This window comes from Mauremys mutica, chromosome 22 (genome assembly GCF_020497125.1).
Source record: "Mauremys mutica isolate MM-2020 ecotype Southern chromosome 22, ASM2049712v1, whole genome shotgun sequence".
NCBI lineage: Eukaryota > Metazoa > Chordata > Testudines > Geoemydidae > Mauremys > Mauremys mutica.
Window position 1 is genome coordinate 10,308,529 of NC_059093.1, and position 20,916 is coordinate 10,329,444.

Below are 20,916 nucleotides of genomic sequence, written 5' to 3' on the forward strand. Positions count from 1 at the left end.
ATTCTTAGAGTTGAGCTGGGAAACATTGTTAGTCAGGGGTATTGGTTATGTCACAAGCTGGTAGCATCTGTACAAAAAGACCAGACAAAAATGCCAACAATACACTTGGTCAAATTTCTGACAAACTTTAAAAACAATCCTTGTTTTGGTTTTCACATTTCAATTTTTTTCTCTCCTTTTATTTCCCCCCTGCCCTGAAAGAAGGGTGGGAGGGAAAAGAGGTAGATGCAAAAATGCAACCCAAAAGCAAAAATAGGAAAGAGAAATTGTTTCTGAAAATTTTCCTGTCAACTTTTTTGTGCAAATGCAATATTCTTAGCAGTGAGAGAATTCTGAGCTGAAAAACTTTAGCCAGCTTTAATCATTGGTCTCTCTGTTGTAGCAGCTGCGTCCAAGTGGCACAGCTATGCTTCCAAGAGGATTGCTAGGAGCTAGTGTCTGATAGCCATTGGCCCATGCAAACTGGCATTTTCTTGCAGGGATGGAGTGCAGGTATTCTAATAAATCTCTTAATGTCTTGCAGATGAGATGCTAGTTGCTGGGATTCACCTGACATAAAACAAAATACTACACCCTCCATCCTTCTTTTCAACCCTTTTGTTTATCTACAGTATTGCACTTAAACTCATCTTTCTCTTCTGCTTTAACATCATCACCCTTTCTCTGGCTTCCTTTCCCTTATGTGAAAGTCAAGCCCATGCCTTAAAACTCCTAAATAGTGTCTTCCTCTCATCTTATTTCTCCTCTTCTTTCCTTCTACTATTCCTGTATCGTATTGCATTGCTATTGTGGTAGTAGCTTCCCTATTCGTGTCTTCCACCTTCAAATCCTTCCTTTAAGCAAAACAAATAAATGTTTCTGCATTAATGTCTTGAGTATTGATTTCTTCTACTTTCTGTGAACTGCTAGTCTATCTGTTGTATGATGTTTGGGAGAAGGACCATGCCTTATTCTGTTTTGTATGTCATCACAACGATGTTGCTATTTCAGGACTTAACCCTTCTAGCTGGTATCTTAACAGTTGGTCCTCACACAACAAAATTCAAATAAAAAACAAAGTTACAGAATATACCTTTCCTTATCTTAATCAAAAGCACACAGCCACTTCTACAAAACATGAATAAGTCTCATCAACCATCTATTTTTCACCACATGTTTATAACCATCATGTGTGTAGTCTTTCCAAAGACTATCTAAAGGTATAATTAATTACATTAAAATGTTTGGAAGGGACATTATATTTTGCGCTTCAGGTAGTATCTATTGGGTTTCCGGGAAACTGGGTGGGCAGAAGCCCGCCCAATGCTAAAGGATCCTCCCCCCAGCCTAAGGGGAGGATCTACAGGACCTCAGAAACCCACTAATTTTGGGGGACAACTAATAAAAGAACAGGGACAGGAGTGCGGTCAAAGGGTCATAAGAAGGGAGCCTGACGGGGACACTGAGCAGAGAACTCCAGACAGCGCCCACTGCTCCTCAAAGGCGTCAAGGGAGCCAGTGGATGCCGCCCAGAGGAACTCCGCCCAGAGACGTGAACGGACTAAGGACCGGAAACAAGCCCCACAGTCGCAGGAGTCTCCATTGGCCAACCGCCTCTCCCTGGTCGCGTAGATGGCCATTTTAGCCAGGGCGAGTAAGAGGTTGACCAGGAGGTCCCGCGACTTTGTGGGGCCACGGATAGGGAGTGCATGGAGAAGGAGGTGAGGGGGAAAGTGCAGCCAGAAACGTAACAGGATATTGGTGAGGAGCCGGTATAGGGGCTGCAACCTGGCGCACTCTAAGTAAACGTGTGCCAGGGTCTCCCTCACGCCACAGAAGGGGCAGGAGTCTGGGACAGGGGTAAACCGCGCCAAGTATATGCCTGTGCTCACGGCCCCATGGAGGAGCCACCAACTGATATCCCTGGCAGGCCTCGGGACCAGGGTAGAGTAGAAGCTGGCCCACCGGGGCTCCTCACCCTCCAGAGGTGGCAGGAGGTCCCACCACTTGGTGTCGGGGCGGGACACGAGGGTGAGGAAGTGAAGGGTGTGGAGCATGAGTGTGTAGAGATGCTTCCTTGGCGCGGTTTGGAAGCGGACCGGTTGCAAATCGTGCAGCCGGCTTGCGGAAAAGGAGCGGGGGGGCCGGTCGGGTCCACAGGGCAGGGGCCCGATGAAAAGGTCTGAAGGGCTCGGGGCACTTCAGGTAGTAAGCCACTGTCTAACTATTAAAGACCAGGATGGGGCCTAATGTGAGGGACAAATTATTCCACACTGGCTACTGCAGTATTCTCTGAAGCATCTGGTGCTGGCCACAGTTGGAGACAGGAACTGAACTAGTTGGGTCTGATCAAGTCTGGTAATTCCCGTGTGTTTTAATTCATCCTTGGTGTAACTTCATTGATCTCAGTAGAATTACATCAGGGATGGATTGAGCCCACAATCTTACTTATTGGCCTCATTCACTGTAATCCGCATTAGCAAATACTGTGTCCAAATGAAATTTCAAATCCTTCATGGACATGATGACCTCCTGAGGTCCCTTCCAACCCTGAGATTCTATGATTCTATGAACTTCTCAAGGTGGAGATGCAGTATCTGGTAAAGGGGCATAGAATGTTTTCTTCCCTGCATTCCTGAATCCATTCTTTCCAAAGCTGTTAAGTATTTCAGTCAAATATTTCCATGAAATGGAAAAGGATTCAGTGGAAATAATAGTTAAAGGGGGATCGGGGAATGGAAAGTGGTGATGGAAAAATGTGCCTGATGGTCAGTTATAATCATCTGTTGTCTGGACTCTTTAGTTAAATTGAAGCCCCTCTGCAAATACTTAAAAGCAATAGCGTGAGACTAGAAATCAGCAAACCAAGGGCCTCTTTAGCCTGGGCACCATGGGTCCTGCTGGAAGGGGTTTGGGTGACATCTCCAGAGGCTAGAATTCTCACAGATACTAGATATGGGGAAACTAGTTTGTTCTTAGACAGGGAAGTAGCAGACTTGAATTCAGGGCAGGGTCTGAACAGGGCAATATTAAGGCCTGAGGAAGCCCAAATCAAAATCTGTAGGCCCCCAAAAGCAGTATTTTTCAATATGCCTGAGATGGGTTTCCATTACCAAAGTTGAGATTCAGTTTGGGGGTTTCAGAGTAGCAGCTGTGTTAGTCTGTATCCGCAAAAAGAACAGGAGTACTTGTGGCACCTTAAAGACTAACAAATTTATTTTAGCATGAGCTTTCGTGAGCTGCAGCTCACTTCTTCGGATGCATCCAAAGAAGTGAGCCGCAGCTCACGAAAGCTCATGCTAAAATAAATTTGTTAGTCTTTAAGGTGCCACAAGTACTCCTGTTCAGTTTGGGGGTTGAATCTCCTGATCTCTTTTATCCTGTCTGACTCTGCCATTGGCTCAAGGGCATGATTGATACATCATACTTAGGGCCCTACCAAATTCACAGTCCATTTTGATCAATTTCATGGTCATAGGATTTTTAAATTGTAAATTTAATGATTGTGGTTATTTAAATCTGAAATTTCAAGGTGTTGTAATTGTAAGGGTCCTGACCCAAAAAGGAGTTGTGGGGGTGGAGGTCACAAGGTTATTGTAGGGTGGGTTGCAGTACTGCAACCTTGGTGCAGCTTTCAGAGCTGGGTGTCCGGAGAGATATTGGCTGCTGGCCCAGAGCCCAGCTCTGAAGGCAGAGCTGTCACCAACAGTGCAGAAGTAAGGATGGCATGGTATGGAATTGCCACCCTTACTTCTGCACTGATGCTGTCATGGCACTGCCTTCAAAGCTGGGCACCCAGCCAACAGCCACCGCTGTCCAGACACCCAGCTCTGAAGGCAGTGCAGAAGTAAGGGTGGCAATACTCCAACCCTCCAAAAATAACTTGACACCCCCCTGCAACTCCCTTTTGCGTCAGGACCCCCAATTTCAGAAACATTGGTCTCCCCCATGAAATCTGTATAGTGTAAGGTAAAAGCACACAAAAGATCAGATTTCATGGTCTGTGATGCATTTTTCATGGCTGGGAATTTGGTAGGGCCCTAATCATACTGTGTCCCTACTATTCGGGGGTCATTTGCAATTTGAGGGAGTCCTGCTTTCCACACTGCAGATGCTCACCTCGGTGATGAACAGTGAGGCACAAGAATGTACAGTAACAGCATCTCTCATGATGTCTCCTGCTGGGTGACCAGCTCATGCCTTCAATGGGACTTTCAACAGGAGTTGGGTCCCTAAATTCCATAGAGAATCTGTGCCTTTGTTTAACAGTTTTAGTACCACAGCTAACTTGGTAAGATGTGTGCCACTTTCAGGCAAGAAGAGATTGGGATCAGGCTCTGTGCAGCTATTTGTTAATGGATAATATCATGAGCCATCATTTCAGAGCAATACCCCAGCTGTTTGCATCTGCCTGAGCTGTTGTGCAATGTTTCCCTGACACAATATCTTTGTAGCAGTCAACAGCTTGTGTGAATAATGCACGTGTGTTGGACACTTGGTGCCTAATCCTGCAATGATTTACAGTATGTGAAACCCCCATGAGCAAATGCAGAGTGTGAGCCTCTGAATCAGAGCCAGCTGAAAATATATGGGGAGAGCAGGATGAAGGCCACCAAATTTGTGTGGGTCTAGTGGATAGGTTGGTGTCCTGAAATATAGGAGAGCTGTGTTCTATTCCCAGTTCTCTCACTCATTTGTGCTATGACCTTGCATAAGTCACTTTGACCAAGAGCCACAAAGGTATTTAGACTCTTAACTTCTGTTGGAGTCAATGGAAGATAGAAATCTAACTATCTTTGTTGGTCTTGTCCTTCACCTCTCTGGGCTTCTGTTTTCCCACCCATCATACTTATTTACATTGTCATCTTGTCAGAGTACAGACTATCTCTTACCAGGTCTATATACGGTGCTTAGCATTATGGAGCCCTGATCTCCGTAGGAAGCTATTGTAATGCAAATAATTTACTCTAACGATGGCTCAATCTGTGTTGGAGATTACTGATCCTCTCAATGTAGCCATCATCTTCCCACATGTTTAGAAATATCTCAACAAATTGGAAAGCTTTTTAATCAATTAACTGCGTCACACAATTCAGTGCAGCTCAGCTACACAAATCAAGGGGCTGGGCCATCTAATTTGAGCCCAATGAGCCACATAGTATATGGAGCTGTGACTATGTAATGGGGCAGGGAACACTCATTAGGTGGAACTAATGTGCAGGAAGTTGGGGAGGATTTAGAGAGTGGCCATCAAGCCCTATTTAAGAAGTGCCTGAGTAGTATAAAGGTAGCTTGAGAAGGATTTGTACAAATTGTTGAGTTGATAAAGTGTATTGGAGTATTTTTCCCTGTGGGCTGGTAAGAAAGTTATTTTCTTCTCTTAATTTATTAAAACTGGGGTTTCCTATTGCTTGAGCTTTATGTTACAATAGAGGTATTGGTTGTTTTAGTAAAATTGCCTTAGGTGGGTATCTCTGGCTAAGTATTTTGTGTTTCCTATGGGTATCTAGTGTATTATGTAGGAACTAAAATTATGAAAAAGAGCAGTTGATACCTGATATAAACAATGTCAGGGTGATGTTCTGTTTTTTCCCTAAACTCCTTGCTAGAGAGGAGCAAAACCAAGGGTTGCTCTAGTTCTTAGTGTCTCAAACTAAAATAGGAAGCCAGCTGGTTCTGGAACCCAGGTTGCTGAAAATCTAAAGCTTTTTAAAGAGACTCAAGTAAACAGTTCTTGTGTTAACTGAAAGACAGCTAACTTGAGATACTGTCTGTGTTTATAAAGGCTATGGTGACTACTCCCCACACACTGGATCTGGGCTACAAACACTCTTTTCCCCTCTATACTAAATTCTCTTATGTCTGGGGAGCCCCTATGGAGTTTACTAACTACTGCAAGTGGCTGTTTCTTGCACTGCTGAGACTCTAAACTGGGGTGGGGGGGAATAAATGTGAGTTCTCCTGTCTCAATTAAATATCACTTAATAAAACTGTCAAGTTAAAGGGAGATGGCCTGTTCAAATGTAGCCCAAAATGTGTACATAAATATATCTGGCTCTTCTAAAATAGATCAATGGAGATAATGTCCATCAGAACTGTACACAAATATCCTCCTATCAATAGCAGTAGTAACCCATACTCTAATAGCAATATGCTGTGATAGGGAGTGTATTAAGGGACTATTGAACTTGGATGGCTGAAGGCTCCTGGCTTCATATGTCACAATGTACTGGAGTATTCATTAATTACCTAATGATATATGCCTTATCATGTTTTAGTGTTGTAACCCTTGCTGAACAACTGACTTAGTTGTATTCTGGGCCCTACCTAACTAGCTGAAGCACCTTCCTGTCTATTCTCTTTCTCTTCTTCACCCCCCATGCTTCCTTTGTCACCTTGTCCTACAGTTGTGTAGTCACTATGTGCATCACTAGCACTATATCAGGATAAATTCTTCAGTTTTTGCCTGTTCGGCTCCACTGAAGACCACGTGGCAGAACTTGCCTTGCAGAAACTCTAGTGCTAATTACAAAATACAAGCAGGAAAAAATGCAGTATGGCTTTCCTATCCCTTGTTCTACTAACCACTCTGCTGTTTTGCAAGTTATAAACAGGCAAAATCTGAGGTGGCATCAACTAGAGACAACACACATTGCTGTTTGCAGAGATCTCTGATCTAAAACAGATGAAGCACATGAACGCTACTCATACTGAGGGAGACTCTAACTTTAGCTCACCTAAACATTAGTATATCAAATTCCTCCTGCCAACAGAGTTGTAGTAATGCTACTTTGACACTACACTGGTTAACTGTACTTGTTAGTCCTACAGAATTTGGCTTTTTGCTGCAGCAAGATGTTAGCTTTACTAGAGAGCTGTAAGTTCCTTGTGCAGGGAATGGAAGAAGACTAGAGTTCAATTCTAGCCTCTTCTGTCCAACCTTGGCAGCAAACTTAGCCAACATGTTACTCCAGAATGAGAAAAATGACTGATTTTGTTTTGAAAATCAATTCAGGCACTTTAAGATCCACAGATGACTTGCATGATAAGTTGGGGTTATTTGAAGGAATATTGTAGCAATGACTAATGATTCCTGGGAACATGATGCTTCAGGGTGATGGTTATGCTGAGGGATAACAGTGATTCCCAGATCTTTGACTCATTTGGTTAACTGCATGTTTGAATAGGAACTACTTTTTGTACATTTTCTATCTGTTGGCTAGTGTCATCTGGCACTCATACCTTGTTCCTCTTCTCCCCCCCCCCACCAGACCTTGCTATCCAGATCCTAAAATGGGAGGCAAACTTGGCAAGAAGAAGGGGTTCACTGAGGCTGATGATAAATCTGAAGACCAAAAGATTGAAGGAGCAGCCACTGAGCTAGAAGATACTGCCAAAGAAAATGGGGAGCCAACTGCAGTGACCTCAGAACTAAAGGTTGTGAAAAAGGATGAAGGTCTCCACCTCCCTGTGGAAGACCCAACAGGAAAGGGAGACTCTGTAGTAAGCCAGGGAGATATCACAAAAGACGAACCAGTGGTCAGCATGGGTGCAAAGGCAGAGCTGCCAGAAGGTCATGATGCTGCCGGTAGTGAGGCCCATAAAGCTTCAGAGCCTGTAAGTGAAGTTGAAGCTTCCCAGCCTCTTATGCCCACAACTAAGGAAGATGCTGAGAAGGCAAGTGCTAGAGCATCTGGTAACTAATAAATTGGCTCCAGCTTCACACTTATCATATAGTAGCAGTGAAGCACCTACACAGATGACTTTGTCAACACAACACTAATTCTATTGCTAAGACCTCCTCTGAACAACTGGAATAGCTAACTGGATCAAACTAAAATACCAGTACCAGAGTTGGAAAAAATGCCTTAATTGCAGTAACTCTCTTTTTTTTGATCTAGAAGGACAATATAGTGTTCCAACAATATGGGAATCCAGCTAGTATGTATACTACAGGGAAACACAGAAATGAAGTGTCCTTTAACTGCTGTAAATGCTTTAATCATTGTGCATTGAGATAGTACAGCTAATCTCCTGTTACTCCCAGACCCTTTACACCAGGGGTGGGCAAACCTTTTGGCCTGAGGGCCACATCAGGGTTGCAAAACAGTATGGAGGGCTGTGTCTCTCCAAACACCCTGGCCCCCTCCCACTTCCTGCCCCCCAAGAACCCACTGACCCATCCAACTGCCCCTGCTCCTTGTTCCCTGACTGCCCCCCCTGCCCCTTATCCAACTGCCCTACTCCTGCTCCCTTACCATGCTGCCCAGAGCAGCATGTCTGGCAGCTGCGCTGCCTGGCCAGAGCCAGACATGCTGCTGCTCTACCCTGCAGGAGCTCACAGCCCCACTGCCCAGAGTGCTGCTGGCGTGGCTGCAAGGAAGGGAGGGACAGCAGGGAAGGGGCTGGGGGCTAGCATCCTGGGCTGGGAGCTCAAGGACCGGGCAGGATGGTCCCATGGGCCATAGTTTGCCCACCTCTGCTTTACACAATGAATCTGGTTCTGCTCTCTGAGCCTAGTTCTGCTATGGGATATCTTATAGCCTTAATTTCAGATTTTTTTCTTTTACAGTGGATGAAGTCTAACTTTTAGATAACCTTCTCCTGTCTACTTTCCTTGGTGCTATTTACTTCTCTAAAGATGGCTTGGGGAGTAAGCTAATAACAATCCTACCTAGACTTAAGTTACTGCATGTATGTAGTGCAACTTTGAATAGTTCAGTCTGTTGCTGAATAAGTCTCTTGGAAACTACTGCATTGGTTGTACATTATAGTAAGTATTTGTATCATGAGAATTGTTGAATGGCTCACTGAAGCTGGTACTAGAAACTGAATGAATTCTGCACGTCTCTATTGTAAGCTGATTGCATCAACTGTTTGGCATTTACACCTGTCAATAAACAACTTTTTATGACCACTGCAACATACCATTGTATTGATCTGCTTGACTTCTTGTAGAATTAAGGAAAATCCATATTTCAGGACTATGGCCTTGTCTGGTGATCTATTGAGGAGGTGGTGCTGTATAAACATGAATTTCTCAAGCAAATTGAACACTTGCATAAAAGATGCAGTTCATTGCAGATTACATTTAATTACTTGGAATAGTTATGGTCAGAAAAGTCTCTGGGGCTGGGGAAAATGGCCTAGACATTCAAGCCTCATCTGTTCTGAGTCATCCCTAGTTGTCCTTGTTCTTTATATTAAGGTGGCTTTCTCTGCCACAAGTACTGTGGAGACAACGTAGTATGGGGTGAGAGCTGGTTTGTTACACCTCCAGTGTGATCAACAAAACATATTGAACTGAACTGGTTACTGATGACTGCACAGAAAGCAGACCAGGCTAACTTAGAGTCAAGCAGTAGCAATCTCTTATCCCTGAAACTTGATTAAACTCAGAATGAAAGTAGGACCTAATCAAATCTTTCCCTCAAGACCTCACACTGAAACCTCAGATTCTAGCCTATAGTTTAACACACACTCCTTCCTCTAACACACATACGACTATTGTATACATGTGAAGGGATGTGGTATTACCCCTAAATAGCTTTAGTATGATTCATAAAACATGAACCAGCACCTGAAAGACTCATGTAACTGACAACCCACTTGCTGTTTACAAGTTGTGCAAAGTTATGGCTGCTTCTGTAACTACTCTATTATCTAGTTCTGACAAACCCCAGTGAAACCAGGCTATGCAAGGAGTAGGTTAGAAAAAGTATTCCCTGCTTGTAACAATAATTATCTGCAGTGACAGAATGGCACTGCCTCTGCCTACAAAATAGACAAGAGTGGCTTAGACTAGACACTGCCACTAAAGAAAGCACCCTTGCCAAGACTTCCTAAATTGATAAGGAACTAGCCTCCATAGTCACTTCCAGGGTTGTCAATATCCAAATTTGTCTAAACTAGACACTACAGGCCCCCTCCCCCAGGCCTCACTTGCGGAGCTGGGCTTGTAGCTGATGTGGAGCCAGCCTGCTGGCCTACAAGATGCTGGTAGGAGGCAGCCCTAGCTGAGAGAGCACTGAAGCAGGGTCAATACCTGGCAGCTTCTCCTTGTCCCCAGCTGTGCCCATCCCCAGTGGAGCTATTCAGGCAGTGAATTCTGGGTCCCTTTCCTACAAGTTGTTTTCCCATTGTTTGGAATGGAAATTCTAGAGAGTTTTTGTGCCTTTGACTTGAATGTGGAGGAGTCTTGGAATTCTTTTAAATCACTGAGCGCTTCCATCCAGCTGACTTTATGATCCTTGTTGACTACAGGCCAATTTTCCAACTTGTCAAGGTCACTTTGAATTCTAATCATGTTCTCAAGAACTTGCAGCCCCTTTGTCTGAAAATTTTAACAGCATATACTCTATTCCATTATCCAATTCATTGATGATAATATTTAATAGTGTAGGACCCCACTAGATATGGTCTCCCAGTTTGACAGCAAACAGAGTATGTGGACTTTTGAGGGTGGGATGTCTTCATCCAGACCTTTCTGGGATGACTTATCCAAGCCTCAATGGGGAAAGGTGTGAATCTCATCTCCCTTCATTTTTCCAGCTGTTGTGGTATGCCATCATCCAGCCCCTTACTCTGCCCATATTCTGGATGAATAGTGGGAATGTACTGACATGCCATCCTATGGGCAGCTTTTGGTTACATAGTACATGGCAGTCAGTGTGTCTGCTCAGAATAGAGGGTCTGTAAAAACAATACAATGCCTTCATATCTACAGCCAAGTGTCCTCCTCTCCTCCTGCTACCCATGCTAATGGCCTGTATATTTCCCCAAGGAGGCAATGGGCAATCAGGGCAGATGTGACTGTCTTAATATACACACAAACCAGTATTCTCCCTCTCCCCCTGCCCCACCCCATGCATACATACATTGTTTGTGTTAACTCATCTTTGGATCAAGTGCTGCTTTTGCCTTCAGGCATTAATTGCTCTTTCTTTGGTGTAAGCATAAGCACTAGTTTAGACAAACAAATCAGGGGCAGACTACTCTAGAAAAACTACAGTAGGATTTAAAGACAGTGCCCCAACACATGCATCCAGTCAAAGGAGATGAGGGGAAAGTGCATGAGTCATTTCCTGAAAAAATTCCTCTACTCCTTTGGCAGCTGGGATGTTCTAGAACCAACATTGCATTACCAAGAGAACACAATGGGATTACACACATTTTATCCCAGAGCTAACAGGAGGGTAGGAAAAACTATCCCCAGGGAGGTGTGCTGTCCTATATCAGGTATTGAAGGGGATTTTCTCTTCCAAAGTAAACCAAGTGATGTCAAGGGATAGTGGGTATCCTACTAGGAGCAATAGTGGTAGTTTCAGATGTCCTATGAGTATGGGACATGCCAGACTCTGTGATGTAGAGGTGCCTTTTGAATAATGGTAGGTATCAACATTACCATGCTCATCAGTGGATGTAGAGTTCAGTGTCTAAGGCAGTAGCAATGAGATGAAGCTCCCTCTCATGGGCACAAGTTCTGTGCTTCAGAAGTTCTAAGTGCTGGGCCCCATCAGCTTGAGAAAAGAGCCTCTATTCTCCAATTCTCTTGGGCTTATTCCTCCTGTGTGCTCATATTTCAAGCAGAATGTGGGATGCTGGTATAATTTGCTGGTTTTAGCCCAGCAGAGAAGTCAGTTCCTATCAGGGTTGCACAACCATTTCAATGATGGTAAAGTGGCCAAATTATGCTCTGTTATGAACAGTGCAACTCTGCACACATATACCACTTTATCTAAGGTTCCCTAAGAGTTTTGCTATTACTTACCTTATGGTATGGCCTAGGAATCCCAACAGAGGTAGGGCCCGGTTGCTCTAGGTACTGTAGACGCATAGTGAGAGGCAGTTGCCCTGAAGAGCTTCCCATATAAGTGGGAGATCTTCAGAAACGCATACAAAGATTTAGGAGCACAAGATTCACTAAAAGGTTCTTTTGAAAATGGCTCCCTAAACAAAGAGAATACAGGAGAAGGGGAAACTGAGCCAACAGAGACTGCATGACTTGGTCACTGAGTGGGTCTGTGGCAGAATTGGGATTTCATCCCAGTTCTGCTGAGTCTCAGTCCAGTATCTTAACTATACCACTAATTGTTTAAGCTTTACAGCCCTCTGGGAGGTAGGGGAGTATTATCACCATTTACAATTTGGGGGAGTGGAGTCAAAGGCATGTCCAAGATGTGACATGTTCTTGGCACAACTAAGAAGGGAATCTAAATGTCCTGACTCCCAGGCTCCCTGTAATAAACCTCCAGATAACATTTTCCCTGATATTTCCACCTCAGAGAGATTAGTAGTGACAGAAAATCCACAATGGAGCAAAAGTGCTTCTCAGAGAAATGGCACTAGCAATAAATCCTGACTGTCTGATCTCATGAGTGAGACAAATTTCATCTCCCATACCCACCCATTCAATGTATTATACTTCCAAATGCTTGGGTGTATTCTGCTGTAGATCAGTTATGTGCTGTCCTCTAGAACAGCGGTTCTCAAACGTTAGCAACCCAAGGATCCTCATTTTGATTTAAAATTTTTCATAGACCCCCAAACCCATCACTCAGCCCCAGGCCCCACCCCCACTCCAACCCTTCCCCAAAGAACCAACCCCTACCCGACTTCTTCCCGCCCCCACCCCTCCTCTTCCTCACCTCTTTCTGCCCCCTCCCCTAAGCACTTCCCTCCCCACTCCACCTCCTCCCTCTCAGCTGCTGAACAGCTGTTCCCCAGCATGCAGGAGGCACTGAGAGGGAGGAGGAGGAGTTGATCAGCGGGGCCTGCAGACCCCCTGGATTATCCTTGTGGACCCCAGTTTGAGAAATGCTGCTCTAGAAAAAAAGAGAGAAAGTTCCCTGGAGAAATAGGCTTTCATTTCCCCTGCAGAAGCACCTGGATGTTGCCAGCCCATATTTACAATGAAGGGAAAGGAGTTGATAAGGAAAATAAAAGCTGCAGATATGAATCTCACTTTATATTTACCAGTTGTCTCAAGAAAATGTTCAAAACTGCCCAAGATCCATTTTCAAAAGACTAAGGCTCCTCAATCCCATTAACTTTCAAGGAGACTTAGGCACATAGGAGACTGTATGAAAATGAGACAGCTGCTAGGTGTCTGTCTATCTTTAAAAATCTGGCCCTTCAGAACTTGTCTTGTTTTCAGAAGTGACTTAGGCACTTAACTCCCATTGATTTCACTGGGAGTTCGGAGCCCAAATATCTTTACAAAATCTGGCTCCAAGTTACTTGGGGTCTTTTGGACTCCATTTGTCTGTCTAACAGTGGACTGCACTCCCTCTCTTCACCCCACCCTCGTTGGTGTAAGAAACTTCTCCCCCTGTATCTGGCACCTCTCCCCTACATCTCCGCCTCAAAGCCAAGACTTTCAAAAGCAGTGTCTTAAATCTATACGCAGATCTTTAAATAAATGACTTGACTTTTTAAAAATCCTGCACACCCACAGACTTGAACAAGAGCTGCTGGATACTTAGTACTTTTGAAAGTCATGCTGCTAAATAAGTCACCTAATTTTAAGCTTCTATTTTTTTTTAAATCTTGGCCCAAATCTCTTTTGCCATTTTTTCTCTCTGCCTCTGATTCATTGTTCAATTCTCTAATAGTATTTAACTCTTTCAGTCATTGTGTGGATACAACTTGTGTTGTGTAACATATATGACTTGAGAGCATCCACAATTCCTTGTGACTTCTATACACTGGAATCAGTGAGCTAACTTTTGTGAGTAACTGCTCCCCAATCTGAGTAAAGTAGGGTGAGCTTGTTTCCCCCAGCCCACTTCTACCCCCGATACACCTGTTTTAGAGCCTCATCCTGCATGGTGCTGAGTACTGCTTGCTGGGAGCTAAGTGCTCTCAGATCCCACTGAAGTGGATGGGAATGAGGGAGTTTATAAATGCTCAGCAATTTGTGAGATCATGGCCTTGCACTGAAGTGACCCTATGCCCCTTCATGACTCCTGCCCTGACCTGCAAGGAGCCATGGTCACACATAGCACACTGGTGGAGCTAGCCCACTCCTCCCACATGGATTGGTGGTTGTCTCATTCCAGCACAGATCCTATTTCAAGCTGGCTGCCTATTTACCATTCCTGCTGAGCACTTCTGTGAGGAGTACAGCACTCCCTGACTTCAAAGAGAGGAGCGGTTACCACCAGCTAAATAGCAGCATGTTCGTCAAATTTCCTTTTTCCTTTTCTCCTTTCTGCTAATAAATATGGAGGAGACAACCAGGGATGTGCCAGGCTGATACTGAGAGGAAAGGGCAGGCCCATTACTCTATTCAATATAGGCAATGCAAAAATAACAGGAAAATAACTATTTTTCCCCCTCATCAGTTTAAGTTTACTCCCAACAGGAGCTACCTTAATTAAGTGTGCTGTGCTTTTGAATTGGATTTGATCTTATCAATGCTTCACTACCCCAGTAAGTGCTGAAAGATAAGACCTTCATCTCATTCTATTCCCACCCTCATCTCTCGCTCACTCTTTCTAGTTCTGTTTTAAAAATTAACTTTCATGTTCACTCAGAGCTGAGAAACACATTACGGAAAAGACCAAATCAATTTTTCTGTTGTGTTTTTGCAACTGTTTTCTTCCATCTTAAAAGGGTAATGTTTAAAATAAATAAGTGTGTGCGCGGGGAGGTGAAGAGATGGATAAAACGTGTTGTTTTTCTCTCCACACTGTATGAATGCACCATCATCTCTCAGCTTTGTTACCGCATTTTCAGCCTGTGAAAATGTCTAAGGGAAGCAGGTTCCAAGCTAAGTTCAGTCCTAGTGCACTGGGTTTGATTCCACTGTTGTCAATAGAGTAACACCTGTTTATGCCGCGCATCGTTTTGGCCCACTCTCTGTCACACCTGCTGCCTCTAGATCATGTGTCTGCTCTTGCTATCTCTAACATTTGCCATGTACTGCTAAATTAAGTCCCCAATGCAAAATAGAGCTGTGCAACCCACAGCAGTTTCACTCCCCAGGGATTCATGTTAAAGTTTTAATTGGTTTTAATTCTTTTGTGTGATAAGTAAATGTAACTAGAGCTGGTTGAAAAGAGTAGAAACTTCTGTAAAAAAATTGTTCCCTTTTTTAAAACAGAAATTTAACATTTCAACCATTTTCATTTGGCTTTAAATATAATGCTTGAGTATTGAGAGGTTCATCTCAATCACTCAGAACTTCATGGCAACAGCAGGAAAAAAACTCAGATGTTCCTGCTCCAAAAACTCAGTTCCTACCACTTGAGTTAAAGAAATTCTCAGCGCTATAGGGGCTATGATACACAAATGAGCAGTTATTATTTCCTTCCAGTGGAGGGCAGTGATGACACACATGTTAATCAGTTCATTACAATGCAGAATGCATGCACATACTGTATATCTGTGTTTGACAGAAATAATGCAGTTCTACTTTGAAAAAGGCAAGTGAATATCATGGAATGCATCCATATTGGAATATCCTATTGCTCCTCATTAAACTGAAACATGCTGCTTTGTAGAAAATACAGGCAGCAATTGTGAACTCCACTGGAGTCCTGAAAACAGTAAGAGACCTTGACTTCATGGAAGAAGTAGTAGAATACAGTTCTTTGAAATATGGAAGAATGCAAAGAAATCCGCAAAGTCAGTGGGATGACATCATGGTTGATTTGGTCCAAGATTTCTCTGGACTTGAGATTTTGGGCCATACAATACACAATAATTAAGAGTGCATTGGGTTTTGACAGAGTCGCTTAGGGTGTGTCTCATTCTAACCAACTAATGAAAGAAGTGTCACAAAAGTAGAAGATTGTTAATACACCTCTCTTAGAATGACCTAAAATCCAGTGAATAGGGCCAGAGTTGGTTTGATTTTACATGTATACAACTTAGAAACATTTGTTCTTTGGGATGGTAGTCCGTTAGAGAGTGCAGATGACTAGGACAAAAGAGGTTTATTGAGACCCTCTGTAGTTAAAAGAAAATGATCCTCTTTCTCTGGAAAAGTAAGGGCTGTTCAACATAATTCATTAGTTTAATCTGCTTTGTAAGGTTGCAAAGTCTGAGTCACTCTTTTCATATTCATAGGGGTTCTTCTTTCTAAGTTTCACTTTGTTTCGGGTTCAACACAAAAGCTTAAAATTAATCTCATTCAGAATTGCTGAGTTCCACATTGGGAAGAACAAAAATCACAGGAGTATTTGAGGACTATTATGGGTTCTGTGTCCTATTAGTGAAACTCAAAGCAAACATCTCCCAGAAATTCTTCAGGAGGTAGTGTGGTCTAGTGGATAGCAAACTGGACTGAGTGTCAGGAAACCTGGGTTCTTTTCACTATGACACTGAGCTACCATGTCATTTTAGGCAGGTCACTTCACCTCTGTCTCTACTGACAAGCTTTGTCTCTCTAGTTTTGTCTGTTTAGACTGTCAGGTCTTTGGGGCTGTCTCTCTCTGTTTGTCTATAGTGCTTAGTACAATAGAGGCCTGATACTAGTTGTGGGTTCTAGGCATTACTCTAATACCAACAATAAATCAAGCGAGGCTGTCAGACTATATCAGGTTATAAAAGCACCATCAATAGTTATTGTATGTCATCATGGAAAAGTGAACAGTAGAAAAAAAATTAACGTTGTGGAAAGCATAGTTGTGTTGTACTTAGTTAAACACAATGTCGTCAGGTCAGCTGTGATAAACTATCCACGTCACTGGATAGTGTTTGCAAGAGAAATGCTAAGAATTCATTAAACTCTGGCTCCATGTATATGTTATACATGTGCAAGTCAGCAAATCTGTATTAAAGGTAACTTCCCAAGTAAAAAATCAGCTCATAAAGTTACTGCACGTGCTTGAGCAAATTACTGCCTAGGGTTGTTTTGTGTTTTCGTGGGGGATTTTTGTTTGTTTTTGTTTATTAATACATAATATGGTCCAAGGAGCAAAGCAGAGAGGAGTTGTAAGGAAGATTGATAGAGATGAGCATTGCCTCTACAAAGAACATGTTGGTGAAGAAAGCTTGAGATGAGAAGATGAAAGAAGGGGATTAAAAAAATGAATGCCTTCTCCCACCCATCCTTACATTAAATCGTAAGGGAAAATCCATTGCACAATCTATGTAATAATATACACAGACAGCATTAGCAATTAAGGGGGAGGTTGGACCTCTTCAGGCCTTAGTGCCAGAAGGTGTTTAGATACTTTGATGACCAGGAGCATGGCATAAATACCTAGATAGACAGCAAGGAAATCATCACTGATGCTCCAGCAGTTTTCTTCCATTGACCAAAAAGCTGGTTGCTTATGTGCTTGAAAGTTGGAAGGGGGGCATGGTGTGAGGAACTTCATTTGACTGCACTCAGCATATCACTTAGATAATTAGCAACTAATACATGCAACAGGGAAAAGCAGAGAGAATAGCAACCTGACAGAGGTGGGGGAACACCACTCAAATACCGGAACAATTGGAGGGTATTTTTCTCAAATGCTCCCAAGTCTTGGCCCGTGATGTGCTTTCCTCTGCCAGCTAATCAGTACCCTACCGGCTTCTGTGAAATTTGAGATGGCTCAACAGAAAAGAACTAGGACCTAGAAACAACTCTGGTGCAACAATTGATGAAAAGGCAACATTCTTACCTCAGCCATCTGTTGAGAAGTTCCTGTGCACCCAGAATCACCTAGTCTAGGCTCCTAGAGGGAGAAATAAAAACTTTAAGAATTGCTGTGATTGTTTTCATTGCAAATAAAGTTGTGAATGACTTTTCCTCCAGCATGATAATCATAGCAATAAGATATGGAAAAAGACCTGATGGGTCATCAGGGCAGCAGCAACAGAGGCCCTTGATGAAGCCTGATCTGAAAACATTATTTTTAAGCTTGAAAAAGTTTGGTAAACTTTCTTTGTTTGTGTTAAATGTTCATGTCTCCGCGTTTAAACACCCTAGCCTTTATGAGAGAAGCAGAATAGAACTACTGATGTACAACAAGAAAAGACAGTACCGTAGTCTCTTGGGGCAGGGACCAACTTTTTGTTCCATGTGTGTAACAGAACTTAGCACAGTGGGGCCCACCTTGCTCCATGTCTGTGGCTCTTAGGTACTACCTCAGCACAAATAAATATCAATAAATGGTATTTCTGGCCACACTGAAACCTTGAGACCACGATCTAGTGGGATTTCTAGCTCATTTTCCAACTCAAATAGATTCAGAGAAGCCTCTTACATCAGCTGACCCTCAAAGGTTTTTTGTGATTTGCCTGTCACTTAAAGATATGATCAAGATTCAGAACTTTCCCCGAATTCTGGATTATTCACGTGGTTTGGCTGGGGAAAGAGGGGTAGGAGCTAGGCATGAAGTTCAGTTTTGAGTCCAAGCTTCCTCCACATTTGCAGTTGTTCACATGAGAAGTGTCTGTCCGGTCCCACCTCTGTGATCGCTCAATGGTACACCAACCTGAAGCCATCTGTCCACAAGTAAGGAGTTCCCAGACTGAGGTCTTAGTCCTGGTCTACACACAAAAGTTAGGTCAGCATAGCCATGGCATTCAGGGATATGAAATTAGCTATGCCAACCTAATCCTGTGTGAAGATGCAGCTAGGTCAACAGAAGAACATATCTATTGACCTACCTACTATTGCTCAGGGAAGAGGAGTTTCTACAGCTACAGAAGATCCCCTTCCATTGCTGTAGGAAGTGTCTATGCTACAGCAGTACAGCACTGTAGTTGTGATGCTCTAGCACAGATATGGTCTTAGACTTTGGGGCATGGTATCCACCTTTACTGTCTGGTATTTATTTGGCTGGTGGCTACCTGTGACTGCTTTAAGACCAAAACTACTAATTTATACAAACATACCCATCTTAATGTTAATGATCCCCATTTGTCTGTTCCCTCATGCATCTTGCCATAAACTTTGACTCAGAGTTCTCTGTGGCATTTATTGTTTTGGTTTTACTTTGTTAGTACAATATCTACTAGAGGGCCCTGCTCCCTGATTGGTGTCCTAGCTGCTTGTGTAAGATAAATAATAATCCAATTTAACAGCAAAGTACCATGGTGCTATGCAAGTAATTCCTAACAATCACTAACACTGATTTTACTTTGCAGAATATAAAATTGAAACTGTGAGCAACGTGGGAATCATAAGGTATAAGCACTGGACTTGCATGTGCTTTATAGAGCTTTCTGACTGAAAGGAGCTTTTCTCAGTGTGTACAATGTGCTGTTAATACCGTAAACTGCATGCATGTCACTTTATTGTGGTTAGTAGAATGCACTCCTTATAACCCATAAGATGGTGCAGGATTATTAGGGCTTCTTGCAGTGAGTGGATAGTAAGATATTCGTTGGTTAACTGAAAGAAAGATGTGGGACAAAGGAGATTATTAGTGTGAGAAAAGCAAATGAGAGATAACTTTATGACCAGGGGGAACTTTTTATGGCTTTCCAGAATCCAGGGTTCAGTTATCAGAGCCACAACTCAGTTCACAAACAATATTTATCTCTGACAGGGGAAAGCAGCTCTATTATAGGCCTTGGAAGGAGCAGGTTTTGATAATGAAGTTACAGGAAAAGCAGAGCCTCTCAATTTGAGAGTAGCCTTTTCTAATCATGACGGCAGCATTGTGGCAGGTCGGGAGCGAATCAATAGCGCAGCCATCTGAGAGACTTCATTTACGAAAAGTTCTGTGAATTGAGGCTGGTGTGTTCCTGGCAAAGAATAATATTTCCTTAAGGGACTTGGAACTCCAGAGATAAAGAGAGGTTGTAAGGAAGTCAAGGTATATTTATACATCCTCTCTGTGCTGCTGCGCTTGTCACATTTAAAATGTGAAAGAGAAAGAGAAGTTTGGAGAAGGCAATTTTACAGCAGCCCCTCAGACACACATACCAGGGTTCTCCTAGAGCCGGATTGTGACCTGCCTGTGTTCAAGCATGCAGTGGGGAAGGGTTCACAAGAAACACTTCTCCTACCTTTTGTGCGGCTCATAAAAGGGCAGAGTCTGAGGGGACTGCCCAATCCTTATTTCCTCTAGGGAGCAAATCAGCCAGAAAGTGGCAAGAAGGAACTTGGGCCTTCCCCTTCCCACCAAGCAGCCTTGTACCTCCTGATACTCTCCCTGTCCTGGTGCCCCCTCTCCAGGACCATATGGCCCCAAACCACCCTTGCACAGGGTCATGTGCAAACTGTATAATCCAGTTCTTCCTCTTTCAAGTCAATGGGAGTTAGTGAATCAGGTGTAAGGCAAAGAAAAATCTCTCAAAGACTTGAATCCTGGTCCAGCAAATACTTCAGCATGCGTGTCAAGTATCAGAGGGGCAGCCATGTTAGTCTGGATCTGTAAAAGCAGCAAAGAGTCCTGTGGCACCTTATAGACTAACAGACGTTTTGGAGCATGAGCTTTCGTGGGTGAATACTACAGCATGTGTGTAACTCTAAGCACATGAGCAGTCCCTCAGAAGTTACTAGGCTTATGCTTTATGCTTATGCTTTAAGTTAAATATGTTTTAAGTGCTTTGTGGATCTGGTTCTTAAAAAGCAAGACTTCTCATTATCTGGCATCTTCTGGACTGAGCTGGAAATGAATAAGAGATGTGCGGCAGAGACAGGCTTTCTCAATAGGCCAAATGGCCAACCATCTTTAAGGATTCTCCTTTTCATTTTTGCCTCCTGGGCTGTAAATCTTAGCTGAGGTAAATCAAGCCCAGCTGATGTGTAGCATATTATTAAACTATCACCTGAGGGACCGCTATCTCCATCTCCATAGCTGCCTTCCTTTCAGGGCATTAATGATGAATTACCTGCCTTTGCCTCTCCCCTTGTGAGGTTGACAAAATGGTGAAATAGAGGCACATTTCAAAAAGCTCGTTAAAGGAACTAGGAGATTTTCCCCAGATGCTGACTTAATGCAGCTTTTCAGTATGTTCCCTTCCTGGATGTCCTGGTTTGCTTCT